Source organism: Anser anser (assembly GCF_964211835.1).
Source record: "Anser anser genome assembly, chromosome: 4".
In the NCBI taxonomy this organism is placed as follows: domain Eukaryota; kingdom Metazoa; phylum Chordata; class Aves; order Anseriformes; family Anatidae; genus Anser; species Anser anser.
In genome coordinates this window covers 54292369-54308074 of record NC_139724.1, presented here as the reverse complement: position 1 = coordinate 54308074, position 15706 = coordinate 54292369, and the positions used below count along the sequence as shown (strand labels likewise).

General features: G+C 44.0%; 1 protein-coding gene across 9 annotated transcripts in view; it reads right to left on the bottom strand.

Annotated features, from left to right (window-relative positions):
• The window catches only part of RBM47 (RNA binding motif protein 47), a 77089-nt gene that overhangs the window by 35702 nt on the left and 25681 nt on the right, over positions 1-15706 (bottom strand). For 2 of the 9 annotated variants that reach the window (XM_083833699.1, XM_083833692.1), the window contains exon 1: positions 8319-8859. The exons of 6 other annotated variants lie outside the window; for them this stretch is intronic. The gene's annotated coding sequence lies outside the window, so the exon portion shown is untranslated. Of the gene's footprint in view, positions 1-8318; positions 8860-8919; positions 13895-15706 lie in introns of those variants that run through there. One more of the 9 variants, XM_083833698.1, reaches the window with a different exon arrangement.

Here is a 15706-nt window from a genome sequence, read left to right as displayed (position 1 = left end):
ATAGGGCACGAATCAGATACAGATCCTGTTTGAAAGCTGACTTGAACAGATGCTCCAGACTGGTACATTCATTCTGGTGATGGTTTTCTTTAAAAAACCTCCCAGCTTCTTTACCCAACACCACATTCATTTTCTTAAAAATAAATAAATAAATAAATAAAATGACCCTATTAATCTCTTGCTGACAGGAAATTTATACTCTCTATAAGTTAGCTTTCTGACTAAAAACTGCTACTCCCAAATATTGGTGTAAGCAAATAAGAAAATTTATTGCACATAAAAATACCACCAATATAATGTTCACCTGATGCCTCAAAAAATGCCCTCATAGCTAAAATATTTAACATTTATAAAGTTGCTCTACTAAAAAAGTAGCTTTTTTTTTTTTTTTTTTTTTGATCAGGGGCACATTAGACCCGGAATGGCCGCATGCCAGTTGCTGAACTATGTGCAAAGGCTCCTGTGGAGAACTGCCATAATCTCCGATATCAAAACTCCACCTGCAGATATTGGAGTACTGAGCACTAACTCTTGCAGAATCAAGGTGGTCCACTGGGTTAAAGGGGAGAAGCACAGGGAAGTTGCCCTCACTGGCTTACTTGCAAATCTGCTTGTCATATCATTGCAGATGCCCCTCCTCCCTTACACAAACTCGTCAGTCTTGCATGCTAATGGTCTGAAGGACGCAGACCAGAGATTTTTTCAGTTTTTCACTTCCCTTAAAAAAGATGTGCCTGCTCTCTTAACATAGAAAGTATTCTGTGAGCTAGAAAATCCATTTCTTTTAAATGACTTGGACTTCAGTCACAAAAACACAATATTAACTACAAGTAATTTACATAATTACAACTCTGGAAAACCCAAGTATAATCAAAATAGCAAACTCCCTTGAACCAGATTGGGCAAGCAGAAAAACAAAAGAGAAGACACAGATCCTATCTCTTGTAAGCTGGCATGTTAGCACAATTCCACTAGCAAAACGCCGTCAAATTTTGACTTCCTAAAGCTCCATCAAAATTTGAGTTCTGCAAGAGTATATTCAAGAAGAAAACTACCAGGCCTCAAAGTTCATCTCTATGACAAACTGACATGCCAGTTAATAACTTGCCAAGCAGAGCAACCATGGACTCAGGAGACAAAGCCCAGTGAGGCTGCTGGAGATCTGCACCAAGCCCCCTCCGTTCATCGGGAAGGACTTCAGGAAGGCTGACCACCTTCCAGAGGGAAGAAAAGGAAGAACTATTGAAAGCACGAGTTTGACAGTTTTGCTAACGGCCACCAGAAATTGTAAGATTTGACTGAGAAACATAATTCTGTGTACGTCTTTCAAGAGAATTTCTTCTTACTGTCTTCTTTTTAACCTAGTTCTTCTTTGGAGGTCTTTTCCAACCTAGATGATTCTGTGATTCAGTTTTTCATAAAACATGTCTTCAATTAGATTACCAAGCCAGCGAGGCCTCTAAGCAAGTAAAAACAGTTTACATCGCATCTATATTAACACGATCACAATGTGTTTAAAATTATAAATGTGCTGGCTGGTGTGGACCCTATAAGCCTCTCCCCAAACACAGACAAAGATCCCGGTAAACTCCCTGTCATTACAGCTAATACACAGGAGAGCTTTCATTGTGCTTTCATGCTAACTTGAAGACACTCCCAAGTAATTCAAGGATTTCTTTATTGAAACTTCCTTGTATGAAATGCAAATGAAGAGCAGAGCTGGGACCACAGCGCTAAACGGACATACACTGAAACACATTTTTTTTTCCCTTAACCGGATTTAATTTCCGTTCCTTCCCTCTATTCTTCCATAAGGCAGACGTGTCATTAATTTAAAAACAAAGCTCTCTATGTGTCCTGCGTCTGCCTATGAAAGGCTGCTCACCCCTTTTTGTTTGTTTTCCTTCTTTAAGCAACTAAAAAGAAACAGATTCTTCATCTAAAAAAGTCCTTTACATCTGTGCAGAAGGCAGTCAGTTTGCATGCCATGTTTGCAGGCATGTACATTCCTCCAGTTAGTGACGCAGTATTTGTATACAACATCATCATTAATTCACCAGCAATTTAAATCAAAATATTCTGCCGCAGAAAATAGATTACTACCTAAAGAGCTGCACCGTATTACGGAGCTGTGCACGACTCTGGTTTTAAAATGGGCTATCTGTACCTGTGGTGGTAGTAGGGAATCACAGGGATGGTTTTTATAATAAATTCTTCTGTTCATCCTCATTGTAAAATACTTGTATGCACTCCTTACATTGGAAAGGAAAATGGCATTGCATAGTTTCAAACAGTGTCTCCTTTCTTAGGGATTTACACCCAACAGCTGATGCAGAGCTAAGCTTTATGCTTCAAGACTTGCTGGCAAGAAGTTTTAAGTAAAAATGAAGTAGTGGTAATACCTCCAGTAACCTCTGCTCCACCTACTGCCCTCCACCCATGCTGATGGTACCCATCACCAAGTCAAACAAGCTTTCCAAGGAGCAATCACAGGCATTCTTCCTACATTTTCATGTAGACGTGGTGTCTGAAGAGAGCTAGAGAGGTTCTTAGGCACATCCTATCACTTTTTGGTACTGCAGCCTGTTTTCCCCTGTCATCATTCATAGAATCATAGAATCACAGAATGGTTTGAGTTGGAAGGGACCTTAAAGATCATCTAATTCCAACCCCCCTGCCATGGGCAGGGACACCTCCCACCAGACCAGGTTGCCCAAAGCCCCATCCAGCCTGGCCTTGAACACCTCCAGGGATGGGGCATCCACAGCTTCTCTGGGAAACCTTTGCCAGTGCCTCACCACCCTCACAACAAAGAATTTCCTCCATATATCTAATCTGTATCTACCCTCTTTTAGATTAAAACCATTACCCCTCGCCGTATCACTACACTCCCTGACCACGAGTCCCTCCCCAGCTTTCCTGTAGGCCCCTTTAGGCACTGGCAGGCCACTATAAGGCCTCCCTGGAGCCTTCTCTTCTCCAGGCTGAATATCCCCAGCTCTCTCAGCCTTTCTTCATAGGAGAGGTGCTCCAGCCCTGTGATCATCTTTGTAGCCTTCCTCTGGACTCATTCTAACACTTCCATGCCCTTCTTGTGCTGGAGGCCCAGCCAGAGATGAATGCAGGGCTCCAGGTGGGGTCTCACAAGAGCAGAGCAGAGGGGTACAATCACCTCCCTCACCCTGCTGGCCATGCTGCTTTTGATGCAGCTCAGGATACAGTTGGCTTTCTGGGCTGCAAGCTCCCATTGCCGGCTCATGCTGAGCTTCTCATAAACCAAAACCCCCAGGTCCTTCTCCTCAGGGCTGCTCTCCATCCATTCTCTGCCCAGCCTGTGTTTGTCCTTGGGGTTGCCTTGCCCCAGGTGCAGGATCTTGCACTTGGCCTTGCTGAACCTCAAGAGGTTCAATTCAGAGTCATCCCTTGCGTTGTATCTAGTGAAGGACTCAGTCAGGTAGGGCCCTGTCAGATACAGCATTTACTCATAAGCATAGCCTGATGAAGCCCCTTTGGCATGCAGTAAGTAATGTTGATGTAGTTCCCAAAGACGATGTTAGCAGGAATGAACATTATGCAAGGTAGAGAAGGGTTTGCAAAATCAAGATTTAGGCTATCAATCCCACTGATTAACACCAACAGATAGAGTAATCCCAATAAATTCAACCTGGAGCTGCCGATCCATCCACTTTCCATTGTCAAATCTTTAGTTTCAGCTTCATTTATAATATTGCATGCCTACACAGGGCTAACTACAGGTGTGGTCTGAGCATCTCAGCAAGCTGTTCAAGTGGAAGAACTTCACGATAAAGTGGCTGCCCTAAGTAGTGCTTGGGGAAATGCCATAAACCAGGCCAGAAAAAGTTGTTTCTGTGCCTTACTGAATGTTAACATAGCAACCTTCCCTTCAAAGCACCTCCAGTTTTTCAGGTGAAAGTATTCAGTTCAATAAGGCTTAGTTTGATCCCAGATGATGGTCTGTCTAAGGGCTGCTTCTGGGGCTGCTCTCAGTTGCAGTAACAAAAGCTGCCCAGAAGAAAAAAAGATCCAAGCAAGACATGCACTTTTACTGGTAACCATTATAAAAATACGTCACTGCTATAGTGCCACACTCTTTGTCTGACAATATCTCTGCAGGAGGTAGGAAGGACTGGAATAATGAGTGTTCCCTACAGCTCTTCAGAAAAGATGAAAAGCCAGGAGAGGCCTCGCATCTCGAAAACGACTTCCTTCACTCCACAACCAAAAAGGTTTTAGTTTGAAAAAATTGGTTTCCTTTTTAAGTCAAATATTTATTAAATACACAAGAGGCAATCTGTAGACTTCTCAAGCTCAATTTACTTCAAATACAAGAGTTAAATGGCACTGCAGCTTTTGCTCAGTGTATTTTGTTTCACTCTCACACCCTGGGAGATGCAGTGAAACTCTGAAGCAGACCAGTAAATCCACGTGAGTCTGGATCCTGCGGTATGAGAAGTAAGCTTTCTTTAAGTCAGGCATTCAGAAAAATATTTCTGCTGAAATTATTGGTTATTATTTCTACTTCTGCTTCCCAGTGTGTGAGCAAATACTGCTTGATACTGACAGCTGCTGTTAAATATTGGGAGTAAAGAGAAGCACTGTGACCCAGCTCTGGGGAGGGGAGGGCAGGGCTGCCATTCATTTGGGTAGGTATGTTTAATGATCAACTATATTCTGCACTCTGATCTGTACAACATCTGACTTCTGATGGGATCAAAAGTTGTGAAAGTCATTACTGAGAGCAACAAATTGCAGAAAGAAGTATTCTCATTGAAAGAACACATTGCAGAGCAGAAAAACTAAATCAAGATCTAAGCACTCATTTCTCATTGACATCATTGGGAACTGCATATACATGCACTCAGCACAAAATAATTTTGGTAATTAAAATAATTAAAGTTACTTCATTTCATGGAAATTATATTTCATATTCAGCTGTAATTCATGGGTTAACACTGCATTATTTTAGCAAAATTGAAAAGCTGAGGTTTCAATGGAGCACAAATCCCTATGCTCAGCTGGAAATGCACAAGGGTAAGTTTACATGCCTGTAATCATTGTCTTTTAAGGTTTGCACTTTACCTGATCATTTCATTCACCACAACAGAAAGAGGAAAAACACTTTATTTTCACAAAAATATGCTTTTGCAACTGGCTCTGAAAAAGTAAATAGTTTCCCTCAGAAAGCTCTTGCTTATATAAAAGGCAAAACTCCCTCAGTAAAATTCACACTTCTGCCTCCAGGAAATAAATGAATTAGATGCTAATGGTTTAAATTGCTCACAAAGTAATGTGAAGGAGACACTCCTATCATGTGGGTGTTGTACAAGTGGACAGTTAGAGGAAAGCTTTTCCAACACTCATGGAGAGAAAAGTGCAGAGCCGGGCTGCTGTAAAAGAAACGAAATGACTTTCAGGCTACTTCTGTCTCAAGCCCAAAGCATCTGCAATTGCTTTATCCAGCTGCTGTATCAGGTGAAAAAAAAAATAAATATGATGATCTCCGGAAGGTCCTTAAAGAGGTCCAACACTGAGCAGAAGGCAGACGAGTACCTCCTGGTCCTTCCACGTCTGCTTGCTGAGCAGCTGTGCCCGACCTCCCTGAACACATTAGCAGCATGTGATTTTGTGACCGGGCTCGTTTAGGAAAGATAATTTCAGGAGATAAATGAATGAGCTTTGCCACATACATTTATTCATCTGTAGCACTGGTTGTATGGAGTTTTGTGTTTGGCAGCACTCATTTTCTGCCATCGAAATATTGTTCAACTCTGCTAAGAACGCATCACTCCTTGCCAAAAGTATATGAAAAAAATATTCCCATTTTAATACATCCTTTTACGCTGCCTATTTCTGGTTCAAATATAGATCTTTCTTCTTTCCTATGAAGGATTATCATAGTGCTAATTCAGAAAAAGGTCTCTAAGATCTTTGTGGAATCCATGATATTTTATTAAGCATAGGTCTAGCAATAACGTCTGTGCCACGGGAGCTCTCTTTAAGGGTGAAGACCGACAACTTCTTAACTAGCAGCTCTATAAACAGCCTAGGCTACGCATTAGTATCGGTCTTTTCCACCTTGTATACCAAGCAAAAACATTTTGCAGACAAAGGCGTCTCATAACATCTGTACAGCCCTGCTTCTTTCAGCATATTTACACAAGTTTAACTAACCGAGTCCTGGTAAACAGCTCTGCTGGAAACACAGCCCCTGAAATGAAATCTGCTCACTCCATTTTAGCAAATAATAATGTTATTATTTAGCGAAACAATCTAAGTTGCTCACATTATCCAGATTATCAGATCACCTGAAATACAAATGAAACAAGTGCCCCAAAACCACTAACAGTAGAGAATAACTGCTGAGTAAGGGGCTCGGTTCCCTCTAGCACAGAATCTGCTTTGGATTTGGCAGTGCTGTTGATATCACAGTAACAATTCCTCGGGCAAAACTAAAATTATTGTGGGATCAACAACTGTCTGAAACTTAGTTTGGTCATAAAGGATGGGCTGTATCACCTTTTGCTCAGTTGACTTTAAATTGTTATGGCCCCCTTGCCCTGAAACCTGTCTGTCTGATAACGTTTCCCCTTGGATCCTTGATTCAGAGATGGAAAAGGGTTGGAGCTGCTCTGAAAGCAGTCTGCAATACCGCAGACAAAGCTCAAAGACTGAACAGGTTTCGTTAACTGTCCTATTCCTTCCATTTAAGCCACATAAGCTTCCTTATAGTCACCAGCTAAAACCTTATCGTTGTATGAAAACAGACAAGATAACATTGTCATCACTTTTGGTTTAGATTTTCTTTTTTTTTTCTCTCTTTTTTTTTTCTTTTTTAATTCAGTCTCAGTAAGCTCTGAGATAACAGTTGAACACTTTATTTAGTTACTGCAAAGAACTTCTACATCTGTCCAATTTACTGTCTATTACTGGAATCACCATTCCCAGGAGGAGAAGGCACGAATCGCACATGATTTGTGACACACACAAAAATCACACCTTTCAGTCATAATTATGCTTTACCTCTAAGAATTCACCAACAGACTGAAACTCTGGGGCAGCCTTCACCCATTTTTTTCCTTGAGTCATGCTTCAGTTCTTTAAAGCAGACGCTTGTAGGAATACGGTTGCTTTGTTCTCCAGTAATATTTCCCTGCACTTTGCTCCACCAGTTTTAGCACTGCTAAGAACTGAAGCCACACTTAGCTTGGACTACTTTTAATAAAGTAAATGTGTTACCACACTTCAGTACTGCCTAACACCACCAAGCATTGACTAAGCATAAATAGCATGTCATGTGCAAGCCCAGTTAGCAAACAGATCAAGAAGATCTGTCACACCAGAAAGCAACCAGCAAGCAGAGCCAGGACCCAACACTGACTCTCTTTTCATAAGAAGAAACTGGAAGCAAACATATGAAAAAAAAAATCTCTTTCCTTGCATTTTGTTTCACACACAAACCACGCCGCAGCTAAATTGTGAATATTGAATACACGTCAGTCCCTACACATAGAGCACTCTAAAAAAAACCCTTCAGGGTTACTTGATAGTCACTTGAGATGCCTAAAGTGATTTCTGGGGAGCCACCATGGGTACTTACATTAAAAAAAAAAATCCAAACCAGGAAATCACACACAGGGAATGGTTCCGGTAAGAACAAGTCAGTTTCCTCAGTGTGGTAAAAACATTCAGTCCCTGAGTAAACTTAAACCAATTATTTGAATCTATTCAGCTTCACCTCTCTCAGTAACGTACGCATAATATTATACTGGGAACTTAAACCCCAATATTATTTTCTTTATCTACGGTCTTGGAACATAGGAACATAAGGAAAAAAGTCCTGGAAAATTAGTCACTTTGTCTATTTTTGCAAAGCTCCTTCAACAATCAGCAAGTATTTTTCAGCATGAGTCACCAAGCACATCCCTACTGCAGTAATTAGATTACACATTTTCTTTAGAAACTGTGACTCCTTTTCGTACTCGCTGGTTAGAAGATGAGCAGAAGCCAGCTGTCCTGAATTTTATTAGAAAACCATGAATGAAGTATTCAAATGCAACTGTACATGATTTTCTTTGTAAATGAAAACACAACAAAACCAAAACTTAGCTGTTAATCAACCCGCGCGTTAGATGACACCACACAGCCAAACACAGCTGGCAAAACCAACCAGCAAAGAGCGGCGCTGACCACTTTTCCCACCCCAGATTTCTAATGGGAGAACCCTTGGAAACCCTGCTGTTGAGCACCATCACCCTTCTGCCTCTGAAAGCCAAGAGAAGGGCAGCGGAGAACAGTACCTGCGGAGAAGCTGGCGCGCTCCCGTGGGTGCTGGTGGCCGCCGGGCTCCTGCTGCTGCCTCCCCTGGGTGCCTGCAGGGCTTCTTGTGCTGGTCAATGTTTTACCAGGCAGCCCTCCGTCCCACCCTCCCTGCAAACAGCGCACGGGGAACGCGGCGCCGGGGCAGGTAAACGCCGGGAAGGGGGCCCCGTGTTTGCTGCCCCTGTGCTCCACGGGGCAAGCAAAGCATAGAGGGGGAAACACACTGAGAGGGGGGAAAACGTGCCATGGAAAAAAAAAATCACACTACATAAATGGTGCTATTAATAGATAATTAGTGGCAGGTAAGTCATGATAACCTTTCTCCGTATTGTTCGAACGCTGCCTGCAAGCCCAGGCGTGCCTGGCTGAAAGCTGAGAGGGAACAGTTAATTTATGGGAGTACACAAATTTCCAAATAAATCTTCAGCGTTAGCAGAGCGGTCATTCAAACGACAGCTAAAACTTCAAAACCAAAATGGCAGCAAAAAGACTTTTTGCCGTGCCCTGTAACCGCAGGATAAAACACTGTGGGAAGAGCCTGAAGAGAAAGAGGAGGAAAAGAAATCTTCCGTGGATTACCTTGCAGGCAGAGACGCTGCTCCTGCGCTTCAGCTGCTCGGGAGCGCCCCGAAGTTAAAGCTCTACCGGCGCTAACCAGAGCTTTTACATTCCCAGCAAGTTAACAATTACAAGCAGAGGACAGCAGAAACGGGCTGGCACCAGAGCGCCGCGCTGACAAGGTGCCACTGCCACTCCCCGGGAGGAGAGAACAACTGCAGAGCCTGGGAAGGACTCAGGGACCTGCACCTGGTGGCTGCTCCCAGCCTGGGAGACCCTCATGGACTTGGCAGGCAGATGTGTGTTCATGGAGACACGAGGGGAATATCTAGGCCACGTTGCATGTCCTGGTTTTGTGATACTGCCTTGTCTGCCATGTCCTGTGTCCTGGGCTGAGAAACACTGATTTGTTTTCTCTCATCTACGTTCTCTGACTTGAGCAGAGAGTGTATTTTAATGGCATTTGTTTAAGAAGAAAATCTACGTCATGGCTGCTCTAGCTGTCCAGATTAGCTACAATAACTGCCCACACAGGGCAACAAGGAGCATTTCCACATGGTGGGCCTCCAGTGGTGCGGTGCCAGGCCCCTGGAGGTGGTGGTGACCAGGGCCCCCGAGAAGGTTTCCCCAAGTGAGCCCAGAGTGGCTGAAGTGTGGCCAGCCGTGGTCCAAAGTGAGACCTGTGGCTGCAGCCCATGCTGCTTGCTGCAGTGCACACGAGCCGGCGCGGCTCCGTCGCACCACCACCACTTGCAGGTGTTTTCAGGTGTGGCACTCCCTCTGCCAGCCGCACGCACCTCCCCTCCCCTTCCGCCTGGAAAAGGAGAAGGGCAAGGGGAATCTCTCACACATTCGGTATTTAAGGCCACCATTGTTTTGACCCGTGACTTCCTGGTAGGGCAGGCCCTTGGCACGAGCAGAAAAGCTTTATGGACCTCCCTGGAGCGGCTAGACATGTTGCTATAGAACAAACTGCAAGACCTGACCGTGTCTTTGCATATGCCTTATTAATTCCCAACTGCCAATCTGTGGGAAAAAAACAAACCGACAGACTGACAGCTGCTTTACAGCATCTGCTCCTGAGCTGTGAGGAAGAGCACGGTGAGTAAAATGGCAGGCCAGGGGGAGACCCACCTTCTTCTGCTGGCTTCTCCTCTGGCTTGCAGTAAGATGCTTGCCAAATCGTGTCAGTCTGTCGGTGCCTCACTGATCCCCCAGGTACAGGTGGGAATAACAACAACCTGCTGCTCCACAGAGCTGTTTGGAGGCTCAGCTGTGGCTATCAGCTGTGGGATCGCTGTGCAGAAAGCGGGGTTTTGTTTGAAAGAGCTCGTCTGTGCTCGTGGCCCTGCCTAACCAGCTCTGGGGGAGCAGGAGCTGCTGGGAGCAGTGCTGCAGTGCTGTCTCTCTCTCCTGAATACTCCTCTCAAGGTCTCCCAGACTTTCCCAACAACACCTGGAGGAATGGGACTACCTTTCTGCAAAAAGGCCTGCTTTCGGCACCTTCGGCGTTTCCGGGTTGTGGAAGTGTTTCACCAGAAGACCCTGAAGTGGTGCTGCCCACTCACCTGGATGAGACCTAGGTTTTATCACCATTGTGCTTTGTGTAGCAACACTGCCGGCCCACTCTGCAGCAGGGTTGGAAACTGAGGCAGCAGCAGTAAGATTTGGAAGTGAGAAGAGGCACACTGGCAGGGTAGACAAGGCCACCGTTTGCTGCCTGCTGTGGGAAGGCTGTACAGCTACTCGCTTTTCCAAGGTGCTAAATACTTGTGCAAAGCCTGCTAGCTCTGTGCAGGCCGAACAGCCACTCAGGTTGTGCATAGTCTTGGCCCATGCAGGCCAAAAGACTTCAGAGAAATTCAGTAACCAGTCGCAGCTGCCTGGTGTAGCTACCACAGAAAAGTGAAGGCTCTGCTATGGTACAGCTAAAGCTGTATTTTGTCACCCTGGACAAATAGGATGGTGATAACAAGCTGATGGGTCCTCCCACTAGATCTGCCCCTGTAGACAAGCCAATATAATACAACAGAAACTGAACTTTTTATTATTTCATTATTGTGCAAGCAATAAGAAAAAAAAAGATTATTTTCCCTATGTACCTTTGTACAGCTACCACCTTGTGAAAACTCAGTCTTTCATTCACATAAGCTTATGAAACCTTTTCTCCGGTTTTCAGAGATTAACCTCTGAATAAAAATCATCCAAAACCAAAGAGCTTTAAACTTCTTTGGAACAAAGTAAGAGCAGTAGTAGTATTTGTATAGAGTATTGCATCTGAAGGCAAGTTGCGAACATGAAGGACTGAAGTACCACTGCGAGATATTTCCCTGAAGTGTTGATACCTTTGGATCTTCACAGACTTGAACAGGATGAGATAAAATAATGTCCCAAAGGTCACACAGCCTGCAATGAGACCTGCAGGTATACATTGCCTGTGTTCTTCAAACAAATGCAGACAGCTTCTGGCCAACCTGAGTCTAACGTGCTTCTCCTTATTTTCCACTTTCAGAGTTTTTCACAACACTAGAGTTACTCCAGCCGTCCTGGGAGAGGTGGATGCTTCTCAGGAGGCTAAGTTTGCCTGTGTCATCTGGTCCAAAGTTCCCCACACCATGCTTTCACCGATAACCAGGGACAAGTTTCTGATTAACGCGCCACTGACAGAAGGAACTGTGACCCACAGAAACTTGGCATTTCATTCTCCTCAGTGCACAACCTTTGTCACAGAGCATAGGTTTCAAGGGCACCATAACACTTGAATATTTACTTACAAAAGAGGAGGTGCTGGATTGTGCAGCATGCAGACCGTAAAGTCAAACGTTAGTTTAGTATAGAAACCATAAACCCTCAGGCTGGCTTGGGAGCAACAAAAGTAAAAGATATAGATATTAAAAGTGAAAAAGCACCTAAAATTCACAAGCTTTTGGAAAAAAGCATTTTCAATGAAACGTCAATTTACTTGCAAAGTGTTAGCAGCCCTAACAACAGATCAAACAACAAAAATATGATGTGGGGATAAGATAACAGAAGGGGAAATTTCTTCCCTGCAGTACTCAGCGAATCTTAAGCAGGATTTAATTTTATTCCAGATCCCTTTCAGCAGATGCATTCGTATTTCATCCTGCATGGCAATACTTGCTTTGGTAGACAGCACAGGCAGACCCAGAGGGGCTGCTGCAGAGGCTTTGAACAGTTTATATTCCCAGTAAAGAGCCTCCTGTATCTGAGCACACGGTGCTGGGAAGAATATGTTCAGACCCATCCCTAACCTGCCTTACGAAACCACCTCCCCAGGAGATGCTGGAGCTGCACAGCTCGGCTCTGACCGGAGCTGCATCCCCTACTCTGGAGCAGAGGGACTGCCAATGCCTGCTGCTAAAGAAACGGGTGGGAGGGGAAAAATAATCCCAGCAAGTCTTGGAGAATCTTTATCGCACAGGAAAATGGCAGAGACACGAGGTGTGAGTTGAGAGGGCTTCGCAGCATTGTCCTGAAGGTGGTACACGTGAGGACACCTCTCCAGCTGTAGCTTTGGCTGGGTGTCTGGGCTCTCAGAAATCCTACCTGGTCATGCCATACCTTCCCTTTGGTCCTTAATTTAGTGTTCTTGACTGAGCTTTCAGAGCAAAATACCCTGTAGGTCTTCATCTATTGCAGAATGAGTCCTCAGTGCTGGACAGACAAAGTCTCCCCCCGACGATAAGAGGAAAGAGATAGCAAGGGAACTATTTACAAAATGTCTCTGCTAGCTGATCGCAGAGCTGTTTTGCTAGTGCTTTAATTGGGCAAGATTTCAGTCATCCCTATTCACTTGGAGGGAACAGACCTTGCAAAATTCACAAAATAGGTAAGAAAGCTTGCTCATGATTCACAGGAAAGCTGAATGTTGATAGCAAAAACTGTTTGCAAGCACTTTCAGTAGAGGTCATTTGTTAAATACCTGGCTAGCAAAGAATGAGGAATGCTTGTAGAAAATCGTATAACACCAGGCTAGAAAATTCCCTAAAAACAAGTTGTTGTATTCAAAAAAACAGCTCTCACCCCACAGTTGTTGTTCATTCCCTTGTTTGTAGCTTTTCTTTTTTTCTTTTTTTCTTTTTTTTTTGTTTGTAAAAATGGTATTTCAAACCCTTATCATCCATTTCTTGAGACCTGCTTATTTTTACTTTATCTGTGTTTTGTACGAACACTCCATGCTAGTGATTTAGCAATTTCATACTGCAGACTAATATTTCAAAATATTCCCTTCTTTGTAGCTGTTCAACCGCTTCTACATGTATTGCTGCATTGCATGGTGCCACCCACAGTCACACTTAGGAAAGAATCATGCTAGAAAAGCGACGGCTCAAAAGCACAGACGTGCGTTCACCCTGGGTTTGATGTAAGTGCAGACATCCCCCAGCTAAGCTGCTTCTGTTCTTTCCCTGATATAAGTTACTGAACTAGGAGAGCCTCAGTATCAGGCTTCAACGGTGCTGGTTAGTTGGGTTTCTTGCTGGGCAGTCAATCTGTGTGGTTTGGGTGCTTAGGAAATGCCCCTGGTGCAACTCTGAGACCCTGTGCCTGCCCAGGCAGACCGAGAGCAAGCCGGTGGGGTGGCCCTGCTCTGGGGGAGATGCTGAATCCACGTGTAACACAGCAACCCCGTGTTTTGCCAATCTGGCCCAGGGCTCCATGGTTTTGAAGTGTCGAAACGCCTGCAGCAAGCAGCATGGAGTCTGCAAGGATTCCCTCCCAGCAGGTGCTGTTTGCTATAGGGATGTGCTGCCAGGCATGAAGAACAGGTAGAAAAAAGAGTTTCAGGGCTAGAGTAGTTACAGATGTCTGTGACTGCTGCTTAGGAAGTGTAAAAGTTTGAAAAATTAAACAACCTTAATATCAGCATGCTGTTTTTATTAATTTTCTCCTTTAAAGGGTAGTACTAGGAAGACAGATTTCTTCCACTTACATTTCCATTAAGGATTTCATTAATTACTTTGTTAAATACAATTATTATGCATATGAATTAAATAACTATAAGGTACAGCTTGGTACAGGACATTTCTTTTTCCTCTAGTTCCTTTAAGATAAAAATGAAATTGTTTACTTTCTACAGGAGAATACTTGTATTAAAATGTATTTGCTGTCTGCCTGTCTATCCATCTATTTTTCTAGTAATGTAGCAGATTGGACTCTGTATGTGGAGCTGTAAAATGCAAGATTTCATACTAATGAGCAAAATATGTTGCTAACAATGCCTTAATTCTATTTCCTTGGGCTTTAACATTGGCATTGAAACTAGCCTGTGCACATTTTAGTGGTGAGCAGTCTTCTTAGCATTGTCCTTAGCATCCAATGCTAAATTTGGGCAACTTTTGACATCTAATTCTGCACCTAATGTTTGAATACATGGAACATCTTAATCAAACTCCACGAGTGCAGTTAGTTGCTTTGAATGAACCCCAGGAGATAAGTAATATTTCTATTTAAAAATAATCCTGAGGAAGATAGTGCATATGGAGATTTTATAGCTGAATGGAAAAGCTGGGACTGAATCAGCCTTTCCAGCAGATACTGCCAAGCACATGAATGAAATATTTTTTGTTCTTATTTGCTTTGCTGAGAATCTCGACAGAGATATTGATACAGATCTCTGTGAGGCCAGTTCCTGAGGACTGTGCTTAAATATTTGGAAGCTACTATTTAGCTCTTAAATATCTCCAGGGAGGAAAAAAAAAAATCCCTCAGCTTCAGTAGACAGATGCTTCAGATGCTTCTTACCACACATCCACCTCGTCACTGAATTAAAGGCCAAAGCAGAAGACATTTGTGGATTAGTGGGGAACCCCAAGGTGGAGGGAGGCTTCCTGGAGCAGAAACAGCTCTAAGGCAGGACGGTGCCTAGAGGCAGCAATGTGGCTACAGTGGTTTGATGGCCAACCACAAAAAGATGAGGAAGGTTTGGGAAGTTGGAGTCAGGGACTCAATAATTGTCTGGAGAAAAATTAATAGGGAATCACTGAGATTTACAGGAGTGGCTCAGGAGGAACGGGAGTTGTGAACTGCTGACAGGGCGATGGTAGTTGGAGAGGAAGGTGGAGTAGAGATGGGAAAGCATCTTGTGTGGAGAAGAGATTAGAGGAAATCCGTAATTTCTGAGGAGAAAGAAAGATAGCAAGGTGCAACCCAGCTGCTGGGGTGAGATAAGGTGTTCTGGAGGGAGAACTAATGAAAGACAGCAGTGTTTGTGAGAAAGGAGAAATTGTGTGATCTACAAAGAGAAAATAACTCCTGAATGGGTATCGGACGGAGAAGGCAGTAAATGCAGAACTTACTGATGCGGGCTCCAAAGAAAAGTGAATAATTGTGTACTGAAAAGACATAGCAAAAAGGACAATTAGTCCCTGCGTGTAGGAACCACATTTGGCACCACTGTACTGGGTGCTGGAAGCCACAATGCCACAAAAGACAGAGAGATGGAGCCCACACAGAGAGAGAAGGGGAACAGAGCTGAGGTGAGAGAGCAACAGAGCCAAGCACAGAAAAACAGGGAGGCTGGTATAAAAACACTTGTGGGGTGGAGCCGGTCCTGGGGCAAGCTGGCAGGTCACGCAAGAGGCTCTGCTGAAAGTGGTGAGAGGCCAGAGGTTTAAAGATCAGAAAAGACACTATGGCTAGGGGGAAACTGCCCAGCTGAGGGCCATGTTTGTGACCAGGGTAGCTCACAGAGAAGAACAGCAAGGATGAGAGGGCAGAAAGCTGATGGGCCTGTCTGTGGGACACTGGATGGCAGCTGCTCTACTGAGAACTGGGACACCATGGGGAC